Source organism: Coturnix japonica, chromosome W, assembly GCF_054131305.1.
Source record: "Coturnix japonica strain WE chromosome W, WE-NBRP24, whole genome shotgun sequence".
NCBI classification, from domain to species: domain Eukaryota; kingdom Metazoa; phylum Chordata; class Aves; order Galliformes; family Phasianidae; genus Coturnix; species Coturnix japonica.
Genome location: NC_140701.1, coordinates 16291199 through 16307352, shown reverse-complemented (window position 1 = coordinate 16307352; position 16154 = coordinate 16291199). Strand labels below are relative to the sequence as shown.

The window sequence follows — 16154 nt, the reverse complement described above, 5'->3', positions numbered from 1 at the left end:
GTCCCTCTCAGCAGAGCTCCTCTCCAGATACTCATCCCCCAGCCTGTCCTGGTGTATGCAATTATTCCTCCCTAGGTGCAAGACTCTACACTTGCTTTTGTTAAACCTCATCTGGTTTCTTTCTGCTCAGCTCTCCAGCCTGTCCAGGTCTTGCTGAATGGCAGCACAGCCTTCAGGCGTGTCATCCAATCCTCCCAACTTTTTTTTATCAGCAGACATGCTGAGGGTGACCAATATCCCCTTGTGAAGGTCACTGATGAAGATGTTGAACAAGACTGGATGCAGCACCAACCCCTGGGGGACACCACTGGTTACAGGTCTCCAGCCAGATTCTGCACCACCACCGATGACCCTGTGCGCTCTGCCAGTCAGCCAATTCTCGACCCACTTCACTGTCCACTAGTCTATTCCACATTTCCTCAGCTTTGTTATAAGGATGTCGTGGGAGACAGTATCAAATGCCTTACTGAAATCAAGGTAGACTACATCCACCACTCTCTCCCCATCCACCCAGGATGTGAAAACATCATAGAAGGCCACAAGGTTGGTCGAGCACGACCTCCCCTTGGTGAACCCATGCTGGGTACTCCTGATAACCTCCTTTTCTCCCAGTTGTCTAGAGATGGCATCCAGCACAAGCTGTTCCATCATCTTTCCAGGGACAGAGGTGAGGCTGACTGGCCTGTAACTACCTGTATTTTCCTTCTTGCCTTTTTGAAGACTGGAGTGACATTGGCTATCCTCCAGTCTTCAGGCACCTCCACCGTTCTCCAAGATGTCTGAAATATGATAGAGAGCGATTCAGCAATCACCTCTGCCAGCTCCCTCACCACCCATGGATGCACCCCATCGGGTACCATGAATTTATGAACATTGGTGTGGCAAAACTCTTTCCTGACTAAAGAGAAGTCCCTCAGTCCCCAGACCCTCTCAGTAAGCTCTAGGTTCTGGGATTCCTGATGGAGAGCTTTTTCACACAAGACAGAAGCAAAGAAGGCCATCAGTATCTCCATCTTCTCAGAATCCCTTGTTACCAGAACACCCCCCTCACTTAGTAGGGGACCCACAGTCTCCCTAGTCTTCCTTTGACTGCTAACGTACTTTAAAAAGCATTTTTCATTATCCTTTTGTCACATTCAATCCCAGGTGGTCTTCAGACTTCCTTGTTCCATCCCTGCAGGCCCTGACTACATGTGGTCAGACACTTTTTCCACATTTCAAGGACCTTCTTCTTCCCTTTCAGTTTCTGCATGAGCTCCTTGCTCATCCACAAACAAACCACAAAAAAACAAAACAAAAAAAACCAAACAAACAAAAAAAAAACAACCAAGAAAACAAATGCAGCGACTCGGCACGGACTCAGATGTGAACGATCCAAATCGTTTATTACAAGTTCTCACATCCCTTATATACCTTCACAAGTTGTTATTTTCTAGCTTTCCCATCCGCCCTTACAACTTTCCCAAACACCTTATATGTCAACAAAGCATTCTACAAAACACTTTTCAACTGTCCATGCAGGCACATATCCAATCAGAGCTGTGAGACTCTTCTTCTCCTTGCAGAGGTGTCCTTGGTTCCCATGCTGTTTATCTTGCTCCACAGCTGCTGCTCTGAACAGCTTTTCTTGTATCCCCACAAACAAACAATAAAGGAGAGCTTGATTCAGTAGAAAGCTGCATTACAAGTCATGAATTCCAAAAGATGGGCAGTTCACTGCAGTTGAAACACATCTGGTCATCACTTTCTTTACCACATCCCTGACCTCCCTGTTCCTCATTCTGTAGATGAGGGGGTTAACTGCTGGTGGCACCACTGAGTACAGAACTGCCACCATCAGGTCCATGGATGGGGAGGAGACAGAATAGGGATTCAGATAGGCATAAAAGCCTGTGATGATAAATAGGGAGACCACGGTCAGGTGCGGGAGACACGTGGCGAAGGCTTTGTGCCATCACTGCTCAGAGGGCACCCGCAGCACAGCTATTAAGATCTGCACATAGGACAACACTATGAAAACAAAGCAGCCATAGAATAAACTGGCACTAAAAATGATAAATACAACTTCCCTGAGATTTGATTCTGAGCAGGAGAGCTTGAGGATCTGGGGGATTCCACAGAAAAACTGGTTGACAACATTGCCTTGGCAGAGAGGCAGTGAAAACGTACTGGCAGTGTGCAGAAGAGAGAGGAGAACCCCAGTGCCCCAGGCAGCTGCTGCCATGGTGGCACAAGCTCTGCTGTCCATCAAGGTCCCGTAGTACAAGGGCTTGCAGATGGCAACGTAGCGGTCATAGGACATGATGGTGAGAAGGAAATACTCTGCTGAGGCAAAGAAGATAAAGAAAAAGAGCTGTGCAGCACATCCTGTATAGGAGATGGCCCTGGTGTCCCAGAGGGCATTGGCCATGGCTTTGGGGAGAGTGGTGGAGATGCATCCCAGGTCGAGGAGGGCCAGGTTGAGGAGGAAGAAGTACATGGGGGTGTGCAGGGGCTGGTCGCAGTCTACGGCTGTGCTGATGAGGCTGTTGCCCAAGAGGGCAGCCAGGTAGATGCCCAGAAAGAGCCAGAAGTGCAGGAGCTGCAACTGCTGCGTGTCTGCCAATGGCAGCAGGAGGAACTCACTGATGGAGCTGCTGTTGTGCATCTGCTGTTCCTGGGCTTGGAGTCCTGCTCAGAGTGCAGAAGATAATGACAATTCCAGACCATTCTCAGAGACACTCCTCCTGGTATACTATAAAAGTTTTCCTTTCCCTTTGGAAATCCCATACCCGGCACACAGCCCCTGGGGCACAGCAGGGACCCTGCTCTGCAGGACAGCCCTGGGCACCCGCCTGCAGCCCCGGCTGCACAGCCTGCAGCCGTTCTGGGTCACGCAGCCCTCAGGGCTGTGTTCTGACGCTGCATCACAGAAGCCCTCAGCTGGAGCAGAAGGCTTTTTCCACAGTAAAGAAACATGAAGTGCCTGCAGCCAGATCTGCTATGGGATGTCCCCAGTCTAGTGATCCCTCCTGAAAAAGAAGCTGTGTTGCCTACTGTAAGAGACTTACCATGTCGTGGTCTGTGTGCAATGCTCCTGCAGTGAGCTCACAGCCTGCTCACACCATACACACTTTGTGAGCTCTCTCTCCCTTCTCTTCTATCCTCATGTCACCTGCAGCTCATGCCCCAGCCCTGCTGTGCTGTGCACAAGAGCTTCTCCTTGGCACAGAGTTCTCTCTGCAGCGCTGCCCACTTGTATGATCTCTCTGTGTCCCAGGAGCCTGGCCCAGCTCAGCAGCAGAGGATGTTATTTTTGTCTTTCCCACTCGTCTTCCCTGAGATGTCCCTGGGTCTTCTTGGCCAACAACTCCTGAAAAACAACAGCATCCTGACCGTACTTTGAAATCTGTTGAATTAAACACCGGATTTCAAGTGGTTGGTGATTAATTCCAGACATGTGGTGAGTCCTCCCGTAGAGTGCTGAAACAAATATGGTACACAGACAAGGACAGGGAATCATAGAATCATAGAATGACCAAGGTTGGAAAAGTCCTAAAAGATCATCCAATCCAGCTGTTCACCTATCACCAACAGCTGCCACTATACCATGTCCCTCAACACAACATCCAGTTGTTCCTTGAACACTTCCAGGAGACTTGCAGAATCGAACTCCATAACCACAAAGTAGTTCTAAAGCAGGTATGTTTAATGAGTGATGAGCATACACCCTGGTGTAAGGGGGATAGCTCCACCTCACTTGCACACCATTATGAGAAAGTGTGCTGCAAATATAGGCTGAACTAATACATCATCAATAGCTGTCAGGAATTGGAATACATATTCATTACATTCCTGAGACCCCATTAGCATGCAGTCCCTCCCCCCTTGTGCGCATGGTGAGTCGTGGGGATGGTGGGGGATGAAGGCTCATCGTCTTCCTCGCTGTAAACTTTCAACTCTGTAGGAGGGGCAGCCCCCAAACTGGTTCCAGTTTGCCCTATGGACATCTAATCACCTCACTGTTCTCAGGCTGTTGCATCCTTATGGCCTTTATCCCCCTTGTTATTGCACTCAGTGTCTGCACTCCCCATTCTTCTAACAGCTTTGACATAAACGATCTTTTCACTCTTCCTGTCCCAGTTTCTGTGACAGTTTCTTTCTCTCCCTTACTGTGGGGCCCTTTTCTCATCCTTCAGTTGGTTTGGTGATTCCCCTGTTTACTGTCATAAAGATACTGGGTTTTTGAAGGCGAGTTTTGCACATGCGCACACAACACACAGAAACCCCCACTTTGTCCATCTTAGCATAGCATCCACGTAATTTCAACACCTGCACAAAAGTAGGACAAAAATATCCTTTTTATGCATGTCTGTGGGTGTATTTGTAATTCTGGCATAAGCAAACAGTTTCACTGATGAAAGTCTTAGACTTAAATCTGGTGTCAAATTTACAAAGTATTAGGTTGTGCATTTCTGAAATGCACTGTTCTGGGGAACAAAATAATAATTAAAAAAAAAACACAACAGAAAGACAGTCAAAGAGACAATAGATGGCCACACATATTGCCATGCCTAGACAGGATTTCCTGTTCGCTCTAGGTCCAGGGTTCTTGACTGCATGTCTGTCAGTGCTCAGTCGAGTTAGAGAGCTCTCTTAGTTTCTTGTAGCATCAGTGTAGTCTCTATTGTGTTCAGCGTACATCTTATATAGCATTCACTTACAAGCAAGACATTCCTGTTCCTCAAACAGTTCTTCTAATCAGTTAATTGATCCCAGCTTCTCCCAAACAACAGTGATAAAGGATGAAAGGTTTCTTAAGAATAACAGGATTAACAATGCATATCAGTGGAACCTCCTGTCCATCCTTAGAAGCAAACAGACACTGCTTGCTCTTCTCTCACACTCTGGTCTTCGAGGGTTTCACAGTGATAAGGTCTACCAAAGACTCTGATAAGCTCTTTGGTGACTTGCTCGCAGTAAAATCCACCCCCACACATGTCATTCCAGCCTGTCTCCCCAAATGCACCAAATCATGGCCAAAATCAGTTTCTGGTGTTTGCTAAGGGTGGCATGGTATGTTGATACTGAGGAGGGAGATGATTCTTGCCTGCCAAAGGATGTGTCAATTGCCAGCTCTCTGACATGCCCATGCCTTACACCCACACCACACTCATTGGCCACGGAAACAAATGAGTTGGAAGTAAATTTTCCTTCAGAAGACTTTTCCATCCAAAAATGCTGATTAGACTGAATTGAAATGTTCCACGGAAACGTTTCGATTCCGCCAAAGCTTTCAGTGGAAATAATCAGGCCTTGGCTAGGCTGTCTGACAGGCAAGCTTGCCTTGCCTGCTGCCAGCTCACCCACCTGCCTACGTATCATTGGCCTTAGGCACTCTGGCTGCAAGTTTTCCCAGCCAACAGGCTTCTGTAGGGCAAGGCACCAGCTTGGTGTTGGCTCTTGCCATGCTCCCTGCATGGGGCAGCACCATAACCATGTGCTCCCTCACCTCTGGAGATGGAATTCTGATTCTGAAAGTTTATTTTGATTCCTTACTTGTGATTTATTTATTTATTTTCTTGTATATTTTTATCCCACTGAAAATAGTTGTGTCTTATTTTGCCTTTCAGTTCAGATGTGTTGTCAGGTGTTACGCACCACAAAGTGGTGTCCATTCATTTATGTAGGTAAGATGGTTTCTAGCACCAGGAACAAGTTCTGAAAAGACATTAGTGGGTTTTCTTCCCCATTTTACCCTTCCTGCTCACAATCTTGGCAGTCACACCTGTGACATTACATTAAAGTCCCTCTGCAGTGCTGTGCCTGCTCCTACAGATATTAGGAAGAGCACAAGCATGGTCTGAACGATGGGAGTGTTTGGGAGGAGTCATGGGTTAGTTTGCCGGAACAACGCATTGTTAATACCTAATGCAGACAACCTGAATTCCTCTTGTATATGAAGAACGTGTTTTTTTCATGTAGTTTTTCAGCTTCCCCCCTTTTTTCTTCACGTGCAGTGGGGTTGATAGTAAAAGACCACAATAACACGTGTCTACTTCTGGTCTGCTGTAAATAGATGTGTGTGATGGCACTCTATGCTGGGGCATCATGGCTTGTTCAGCTTCTCTGTTGGCTGTGTTAGTCACATAGTTGTCATGATGCTGAACAAAACAAAAATGCCTAGATAGCCAAAAGAGATAAAGAGATAGAAAGGGGAGAGAGCTGCAGTTGTCGCGTGTCTCCCAGCGGCAGAAGGAGGAACTTGCTGATGGAGCTGCTGTTGGACATCTGCTGTTCCTGGTCTTGGAGTCCTGTTCAGAGTGCAGAAGATAATGACAAGTCCAGACCTTTCTCAGTGACACTCCTCCTGCTGTACTATAAATTTTTCCTTTCCCATGGGAAAATGATCATTCAGCTCCACAACTTGTATTTATTTTCATGACCTTCAGCATCTCTTAAGGAGTAGAAGATTAGGGAGCTCTTTCTATCTTCTCATTTCATAATTGTATTCCAGCCTCCTGGATATTTTCCTCTTTACTGCAGCTGCTCTTCGAGACCCCAGCCCCAGCCTCTGTGCACTTTAAATTGTCTCAGAGATATCAGCCTGTTAACAGGACAAGTGAACTATTAATGTCTGCAGAAAGCAACTGTAACTGAAACAGACTGCATCCTTTTAGGAAGGAGAGGCTGAAAGAACAACCTGTGAACAACTGTTCACAAAACTCTGGATGGACTGAAGAAATATTTGGGAGTCTCAGAGCTGTGTTCAAAGTTGACAACCCATTTAGATATCTACCACCAATCCTCTTTCCTTCCCTAAGAACAGGAAATGGAAAATCCCTGCCTTGGCTCTCCTGTTGCAAAGGGCCCTAGGAAACATACAGTTTTGCAGTGGAACTGTGATCCCTTTGCCCCAGGTAGCAGCTGTGGCAGCAGAAGCCCTGCCGGGGGGCTTCTTCCCCCCACACGTCTCCCCGCAGCACCCTGGGCAGCTCAACAAGCAGGCTGCCTTCAGAGCTGTGCTCTGACACTGCATCACTAAAGCCCTCAGCTGGAGCAGAAGGCTTTTAACAAAGTAAACAAACATGCAGTGCCTGCAGCCAGATTTGCTACGTGATGTCCTAGATTAAATTAACCCTCTATGAAAAGCAGCTGAATGGTCTGCAGTGAGACTTACCTTGTCATTGTCTGTGAGTGAGCTCACAGCCCGCTCACACCGTACATATCCTGCAATCTCTCTCCCCTTTCTCTACTCTCCTTCAGTCACTTTCTCATGGTTTAATAATTTTGTAATTTTGCTATCAGTATTCCACATCATTTACTTTCTTTCCCTCTCTATTGAAAAAAAAATAAATAAATAAAAAAAATTCTCCCTCTCCTAAGTTTGCTTTATAAGGTACTGCATTTCATTAGTTCCTCTTTTATAATGCTCCAAAAATATTGGACTATGTTTAAGCTAGCCTTTTTTTCCTATGAATTTATAGGAATGTATAATAGATTGAAAGCATGGTTAGCAACGCTTACTTGGTATTTGCATGCAGCTCCAGAGGGAGCAACTAATGTAACTAATGCAACCAATAGTATGGAAATGGTGGCTTTTGAGCGTGCTCTTCCTTTTTTCTTTGCATCCTTTAAGCAGTCTTCGAATGAACAGTTGTCCCAGTGGACCACACTGTCAGTTGTGTCAATCTCCCTGAACTTAATGTTGACTTTTTTACTTATTGGTTCTTGGATTTATTACGTTTGTTACGTCAGGAGGAAGTCTTCCCTAGAATCAGAGAATACTGAGTGGCAGGGAGTGTGGAGAGACTTTGGAGAGACTTTTAGAGGGCAGACATCTCTAGTGTCATGGAGCTTTACTCCTGAACCGCATATTTGAGACAGGAATGTTGTGGCTCAGGCAGATCTAAGGAGGCACAAATGACTTGGGGCCTATCTAATGCTTATCGGGCCTTATTCAATACCATTCCCGAGAGGGAAGATTTTGAGGTTGAGAGAGAGAGTCTCAGGGCCGAGAATGAGAGTATGCAATCCAAACTCGACACCCTCCGGTCCGAGCATAATGTCCTCCAGTCCGGGTACAACGCTCTCCAGTCCGAGCACAACGCCCTTCGGTCAGAGCACAGTGCCCTTCGGTCTGAGTGTAACATCCTCCGGTCAGAGCACAACGCCCTCCGGTCCGGGTACAACACTCTCCAGTCTAAGTACGACGCCCTCCAGTCTGAGCGCAGCACCCTCCAGCCCAAGCATGATGCCTTCCAACCCAATTGCGACACCTTCCAGTCTGAGCACAACACTCTTCAGTACGAGCACAATGCCCTCCGGACCGAGCACAATACTCTCCAGACTGAGCACAATGCCCTCCGGTCTGGGTACAACACTCTCCAGACCGAGCACAATGCCCTCCGGACCAAGCACAACACTCTCCAGACTGAGCACAATGCCCTCCGGTCCGGGTACAACACTCTCCAGACTGAGCACAATGCCCTCTGGGCCGAGCACAACACTCTCCAGACTGAGCACAATGCCCTCTGGGCCGAGCACAACACTCTCCAGACTGAGCACAATGCCCTCTGATCCGGGTACAACACTCTCCAGTACAAGTATGACACCCTCCAGTGTGAGCGCGGCACCCTCCAGCCCGAGCACAATACTCTTCAGTCCGAGCATAACGCCCTCCGGTCCGAGTGCAACACCCTCCAGTCCGAGCACAACACTCTTCAGTCCGTGCATAACGCCCTCCGGTCCAAGCATAACACTCTCCAGACTGAGCACAATGCCCTCCGGACCGAGCACAACACTCTTCAGACTGAGCACAATGCCCTCCGGACCAAGCACAACACTCTCCAGACTGAGCACAATGCCCTCCAGACCGAGCACAACACTCTCCAGCCTGAGCACAATGCCCTCTGGTCCGGGTACAACACTCTCCAGTCCAAGTATGACGCCCTCCAGTCTGAGCGCGGCACCCTCCAGCCCGTGCACAATACTCTTCAGTCCGAGCATAACGCCCTCCGGTCCGAGCGCAAAACCCTCCAGTCCGAGCACAACACTCTTCAGTCCGTGCATAACGCCCTCCGGTCCAAGCATAACACTCTCCAGACTGAGCACAATGCCCTCCGGACCAAGCACAACACTCTCCAGACTGAGCACAATGCCCTCCGGACCGAGCACAACACTCTCCAGACTGAGCACAATGCCGTCGGGTCCGGGTACAACACTCTCCAGTCCAAGTATGATGCCCTCCAGTCTGAGCGCAGCACCCTCCAGCCCAAGCACTATGCCTCCCAACCCAATTGCGACACCCTCAAGTCCGAGCATAACACTCTTCAGACTGAGCATAACGCCCTCCGGTCCGTGCACAACACTCTCCAGACTGAGCACAACACTCTCCAGACTGAGCACAATGGCCTCCAGGCCAAGCATAACGTTCTCCGGTTTGGGTACAACACTCTCCAGTCCAACTACGACAGCCTCCAGACTGAGCTCGGTGCCGTCCAGTTTGAGCGGAATGCTCTCCGAGACCAGCTATGTGCCCTCCTGGGTGAGCTGAATGTATTTAACCAACTACCAGAGACACATGTAGTCCAATTTGATCAGCCATTGGGGTCACATGTAGTCCGATTTGGCCAGCCACTGGGGGCGCATGTAGTCCAATTTGACCAGCCACCGGGGGCACATGTAGTCCAATCTGACCAGCCACCGGGGGCACATGTAGTACAATTGGGCCAACCATCGGGGACACCAGATACAATGTTGGTTGCCCCTGTAAGAGGGCGAAAGACAAAACGAGTTTCAACTCAGTTAGAGAAAATGCAGAAGGAGTTGGAAGAGCGGAGGCAGTTAGGAGAGCAGGACTCAGGAGAGCAGGGGGACTCAGGAGAGCAGGGGGAGTCAGAAGACCAGAGGAAGTTGGAGGAGCAGAGGATGTTAGACGGGTATTAGAAGATGTTAGAGGAGCAGAAGTTAGAAGAGCAGAGAAAGTTAGGAGAGAGGAAAAAGAAGGAGGGTTACCTGGAGGAAATAACACAAGCGTCAGGGTCAGAGTCAGAAGAGGAGCCAAAAGTTAGATTTTCTTTACGAGAATTTCTCGAGTCCAAACTTAGAGATGGGGCAGCCTCATCGACACAGCTGCCACCATCAACACCCAGGACTCTTGATAGAGCAAAAGATGAGCAAAGTATTACGACCATTATTGATCGATCATTTAAAATGAGGGAAATTCGAGATCTAAGAAAGGATTTCACACGTCATCCAAAAGAACATATGGTCACTTGGTTACTTCGCTGCTGCGATAATGGTGCCAACAGTGTGTGGCTTGATGGCAGTGAAGCTCGCCAACTGGGTAGCATTTCCAAGGACTCACGTGTGGACAGAAGTATTGGCACATGCCAAAATCGGTCCTAGACCCTCTGGAAGCGGATCTTGATATCAGTAAGAGATAGATTCCCTTTTAAACGGGACTTGGAGCCTGAGAAAAAGAAATGGACTGATATAGAGAAGGGTATCCAATTTTTGAGAGAAAGTGCTCTGGTGGAAATGCTATACAGCCCCCAATTCAATCGTAATGATCCAAACCAATTACATGATCCTGAAGCAGTCTGCGTTCCACGACAAATGTGGCGTGACTTTACAAAGGCAGCTCCAGAAAAGCATGCCAGTGCACTTGCATTAGTATATGGCAAAGGGGAAAGGAAACCCCTTGTGAATGAACTAATTAGCAGGCTTCAGGAACTTGAATTATTTATAAGCGCTACAGAAGTTAATCTGTATACTTCAGCCATTGTCAAAATAGTGGAAAGATTAAACAAAATGGAGGGAACACAAAGTGACATTATTGACAAATTGGCTAATGTGCCTGATGTAGATGAATCCACGGTGGTACAAGATGATGGAGACCAGGATTTCCACGATCGCCTATTGAAAAAGCTAATCAACATGAGTTCCTTCCGACCAGTATCATCGAAAATCTCAACCATAAAAAAGAGACGTCCTCGTATTCAAGCAAATGACAACGCTAAGACACCTCGTATTCAAGCAAATGACAACGATAAGACTACATGTCTTGCCTTGTTGTATTTCCTCTGTAGTCATGGGGAGGACATGAAGAAGTGGGGTAATTCATCCACTTCTGCACTTCAGGCACGAGTGAGAGAATTACAAGGTGAAACAACCACCAAGGTGAACTCTTCCAAGAAAAAGAGAGTTCCAGTTGCTGCAAGCCACTGAGGTAAACAATAGAGGGGACCTGCCCCCAGCCAGGGGGGGGAAAAAGACAATAGAGTATACTGGACTGTGTGGATTAAGTGGCCTGGCACATCTCGACCACAGAAATATAAAGCCTTGGTGGACACTGGTGTACAATGCACCCTAATGCCCTCAAGTCACCAAAGGACACAACCAATATATATCCATGGAGTGACTGGGGGTTCCCAAGAATTGACTATGTTGGAGGCCTAAATAAGCCTCACTGGTAAGAACTGGCAGAGACACCCTATTGTGACTGGTCCAGAGGCTCCATGTATATTGGGTATCGATTACCTTAGGATGGGATATTTTAAGGATCCCAAGGGGTATCGATGGGCCTTTGGGATAGCTGCTGTTAACACAAATGGTGTTAAGCAGCTGTCAACTTTACCTGGTCAGTCAGATGATCCTTCTGCTGTGGGATTGCTCCAGGTAAAAGACCAAGAGGTACCAATTGCCACCAAAGTGGTTCACAGACGGCAGTACCGCACCAATAGGGACTCATTGCTCCCCATTCACAAGCTAATTTGCCAATTAGAGAATCAGGGAGTGATCAGCAAAACTCACTCGCCTTTTAACAGCCCCATATGGCCAGTGCGTAAAACCAGTGGAGAATGGAGGCTGACGGTAGATTTCCGTGGCCTGAATGAAGTCACACCTCCATTAAGTGCTGCTGTGCCAGACAAGCTAGAACTCCAGTATGAACTGGAGTCAAAAGAAGCTAGATGGTATGCCACCATTGACATTGCTGATGCCTTCTTTTCCATCCAATTGTCTGCAAAATGTAGGCCACAGTTTGCTTTTACCTGGAGAGGTATTCAGTATACCTGGAACCGTTTACCTCAAGGGTGGAAGCACAGCCCAACAATTTGCCATGGATTGATCCAAGCTGTCTTGGAACAGGGAAATGCTCCTGAGCACTTGCAGTATATTGATGATATTGTAGTGTGGGGCCATACAGCAGCAGAAGTTTTCAAGAAAGGGAAACAGATAATCCAAATTCTTTTGCAAGCTGGTTTTGCCATTAAGTGCAGCAAGGTGAAGGGGCCTGCCCAGGAAATCCAGTTCTGAGGTATAAAATGGCAAGATGGACGTCGTCACATCCCAGCAGTTGTGATTGACAAAATCACTGCTATGTCTCCGTCCACCGACAAGACAGAGACCTAATCTTTTCTGGGAGAAGTGGGCTTTTGGAGAATGCATGTCCCAAACTACAGCCACATAGTGATCCCCCTCTACCAGGTAACACGGAAGAAGAATAATTTCTCATGGGGTCCTGAGCAGCAGCATGTTTTTGAGTAGATAAAACAAGAAATAGCCCGTGCCGTGGCCTTGGGGCCAGTACGGACGGGACAGGATGTGAAGAACATCCTCTACACTGCTGCTGGAGAGAAAGGTCCCACCTGGAGTTTATGGCAAAGAGCCTCAGGAGAGACCCGAGGCCGACCCCTAGGATTCTGGAGTCGAGCATATAAAGGGTCTGAGGAGCGCTACACTCCGACTGAGAAGGAGATCTTAGCCGTGTATGAGGGGGTTCGGGCTGCTTCTGAAGTTGTTGGGACAGAGGTTCAGCTTCTTCTAGCACCTCGCTTGCCAGTAATAAACTGGATGTTTAAAGGACAGGTTCCCTCCACCCATCATGCTACTGATGCCACTTGGAGTAAGTGGATTTCATTAATTACTCAACGAGCTCGAATGGGAAAACTCAGTCGTCCTGGAATTCTAGAAGTGATCATGGACTGGCCTGAGAGTAAAAAAATTGAAACACCACCTACAGAAGAGGTATCACGTGCTAAAGAGGCACCACCATACAATGAGCTACCAGAAAACGAAAAGAAATTTGCCCTATTCATAGACGGATCGTGTCGTATTGTAGGGAAGCATCGCAGATGGAAAGCTGCTGTATGGAGCCCCACACGACAAGTTGCAGAGGCCACTGAGGGTAAAGGAGAATCAAGTCAATTTGCAGAGGTAAAGGCTGTTCAGCTAGCTTTAGGTGTGTCTGAACGGGAGAGGTGGCCAATGCTTCATCTTTATACTGATTCATGGATGGTGGCAAATGCCTTATGGGTGTGGTTGCAGCAGTGGGAAGATGATAACTGGCATCGAAGGGGTAAACCTGTTTGGGCTGCTGAACTGTGGAAAGACATTGCTGCCCAAATAAGGAACATTGTTGTAAAGGTGCGCCATGTGGATGCTCATGTGCCTAAAAGTAAGGCTACTGAAGAACATAAAAATAACCATCAGGTTGATCGAGCTGCCAAAATTGAGTTGGCTCAAATAGACGTGGACTGGCAGAACAAGGGTGAATTATTCCTAGCTCGGTGGGCCCACGAGACTTCAGGTCATCAAGGAAGGGATGCAACATATAAGTGGGCCAGAGACCGAGGGGTGGACTTAACTATGGACGCTATTGCTCAGGTTATTCATGACTGTGAAACATGCGCTATAATTAAACAAGCCAAGAGGATGAAACCTTTTTGAGGGGAAGGGCGATGGCAAAAGTATAAATATGGAGAGGCATGGCAGGCTGATTATATCACCTTGCCACGATCTCGCAATGGTAAGCGTTATGTACTCACCATGGTGGAGGCAACCACTGGGTGGCTCAAAACATACGCAGTACCCCATGCTACTGCCCAAAACACCATATTAGGTTTGGAAAAGCAAATCTTGTGGAAGCATGGCACTCCGGAGAGAACTGAATCAGATAATGGGACCCATTTTAAAAATTCTCTTGTAACCACTTGGGCCAAAAATCATGGCATTGAGTGGATTTACCATATTCCCTATCATGCACCAGCTTCTGGTAAGATTGAACGATTCAGTGGGTTGTTGAAAACTATGTTGAAAGCAATGGGTGGTGGAACATATAAAAATTGGGAGAACCATTTAGCAGAAGCCACCTGGTTGGTCAACACTCGAGGATCTAGTAATCGTAATGGTCCTAACCAATCCAGCTCCCTACGTACCATGGAGGGAGATAAGGTTCCTGTAGTACACATAAAGAGCGTGTTGGGAAAAACGGTTTGGGTCCTTCCAGCGTCTGGAAAGGGCAAACCTCTCCGGGGTACTGTCTTTGCCCAGGGACCTGGATGCACGTGGTGGGTGATGGACAAAAACGGGAATGTTCAGTGTGTACCACAAGGGAATTTGATGTTGGGGGAGTGCAGCCAATGATTTCTTGTAGATATATAGGTAGAGTCTCAGAAAATATTTGACGAATGTTCAATTAGGTACAGGACTTAAGATAGAGCGGATGAATGTTAAGGAAACACTTTTTTCTATATACATTAATTAGGCATTCTGTTAGCAAGTTTTCCATCTGGACTCTATATCGTGCTCTGGCCATGCATGTGTAGAGCACACATGGAAAGAAGTATAAGTCAAAAGGAAATCTGCTGTGGTGGCTGGGAAGGGATGAGTGCACCTTGATGTGGGGGACGCCCTACTAGCGCTGCCTTTCTCTACCACCACTGACATGTTTTCCTTTTTCTGGCAGTTTTGCCATTTTCTCAAAATTAATAAATAGTAGGTTAGGTTATAGAGTTTTGTTCTCAACTTAGGGATTTGTATGGAATAAATATAAATTGTTGAGAAAATAAGGTTGCTGATTGTTCACAACTATACGTATGAGTGTGTATGTATGTATAAACATAATGTAATGATGTAGAATAAGGGATGGAATGTCATGGTTTAATAATTTTGTAATTTTTCTATCAGTATTCCACATCATAACATCATATAAAGCATGAATAATTTTACTGAATCTGCAACTTATAGAAGAAGACTACATCTCCCAGAGAACAAGACGATAAGTCACGGGACCTGAACTCTATATTAACTTGGTCGCAGAACAGACTGATGTCTTTCGAGTTCTGGAGTTCAGGGGAGTGTGTGGGAGCCTTCACCGTCTCACCTCGATTTCACAGTAGGCCTCTCGGTTACGGGACTCATTCTCTCTCCTATTTTGCTTGATTCGTTAGCTCAATTTTCAATTATATTGTATTATATTGTGTTATCCTGTATTTCGATATAGTATTTAGTAAATAAGTGTTCCTCCTTAGATCATTGCCGCTGTTTTCTTTTTCCTAATTAACTTTTTTTCCTTTCGGTCTAGGGCCCCTCCGGGGCCCACGGCCCCTGTCACGGACATAGGTGGATTTTTTGTTTAAACCGTGACACGCTTGCAGGCTGTGCTGTGCAAAAGAGCTGCTCCTGGGCACAGCTGTCTCTCTGCAGTGCTGCCCACTTTTTATGAACTCACAGTGTCCCAGGAGCTCGGCCCAGTTCAGCAGCAGAGGATGTCATTTTTATCCTTCTCATTCATCTCCCCTGACATGTCCCTGGGTCCTCATGGCCAACAGCTCCTGAAAGACAACAGCATCATGACTGTGCTTTGAATTCTGCTCAATTAACCATCACATGTCCAGTTGTCAGTGACTGATTGGAGACATATGGGGAGTACTACCAGAGATCGTTTGATGAAACAGTAAGGGCACCCAGACAAGGACAGGGAGGTTTGGACTTTCCCTGTGCAGGACAGTGATCCAGCTGAGTTAGTTCAGGAGTCTCAACCCTTGACAGAAATCCTGAAGCTGAAATGGGATTCAGCTCCCTACACACCCACAGGAGCCGGGATTCCTCTGGTTCAGTTCAGAAGTGCACGAGGAGTCGCCTGCATGTGAGCTCCTGCTCTGAGTCCTCTGTCCTTCAGCTGGGAGGCAGTTGCTCACACACAGACACTGGGTGATGCCCAAGGTGCCTGGGCTGCTCCTGATGTGTGCCTGTGCTTGTAAACCGTGTGGGAAATCACTGAGATAGACACCTCCTTCCTGGGCATCAGCTGAGGGCCAGAGAGGGGGTAGTACCGGCTGTCTGGTGAATTCACATGCAGCTTCAAAAGCAGCACAGGGCCTTCAGCA

The 16154-nt window shown here is 47.3% G+C and overlaps 1 pseudogene; it reads right to left on the bottom strand.

The window, feature by feature from the left end:
• Positions 1 to 1681: 1681 nt before the first annotated feature.
• LOC146754561 (olfactory receptor 14C36-like) lies at positions 1682 to 2647 on the bottom strand (annotated as a pseudogene).
• Between the last annotated feature and the right edge of the window lie 13507 nt (positions 2648 to 16154).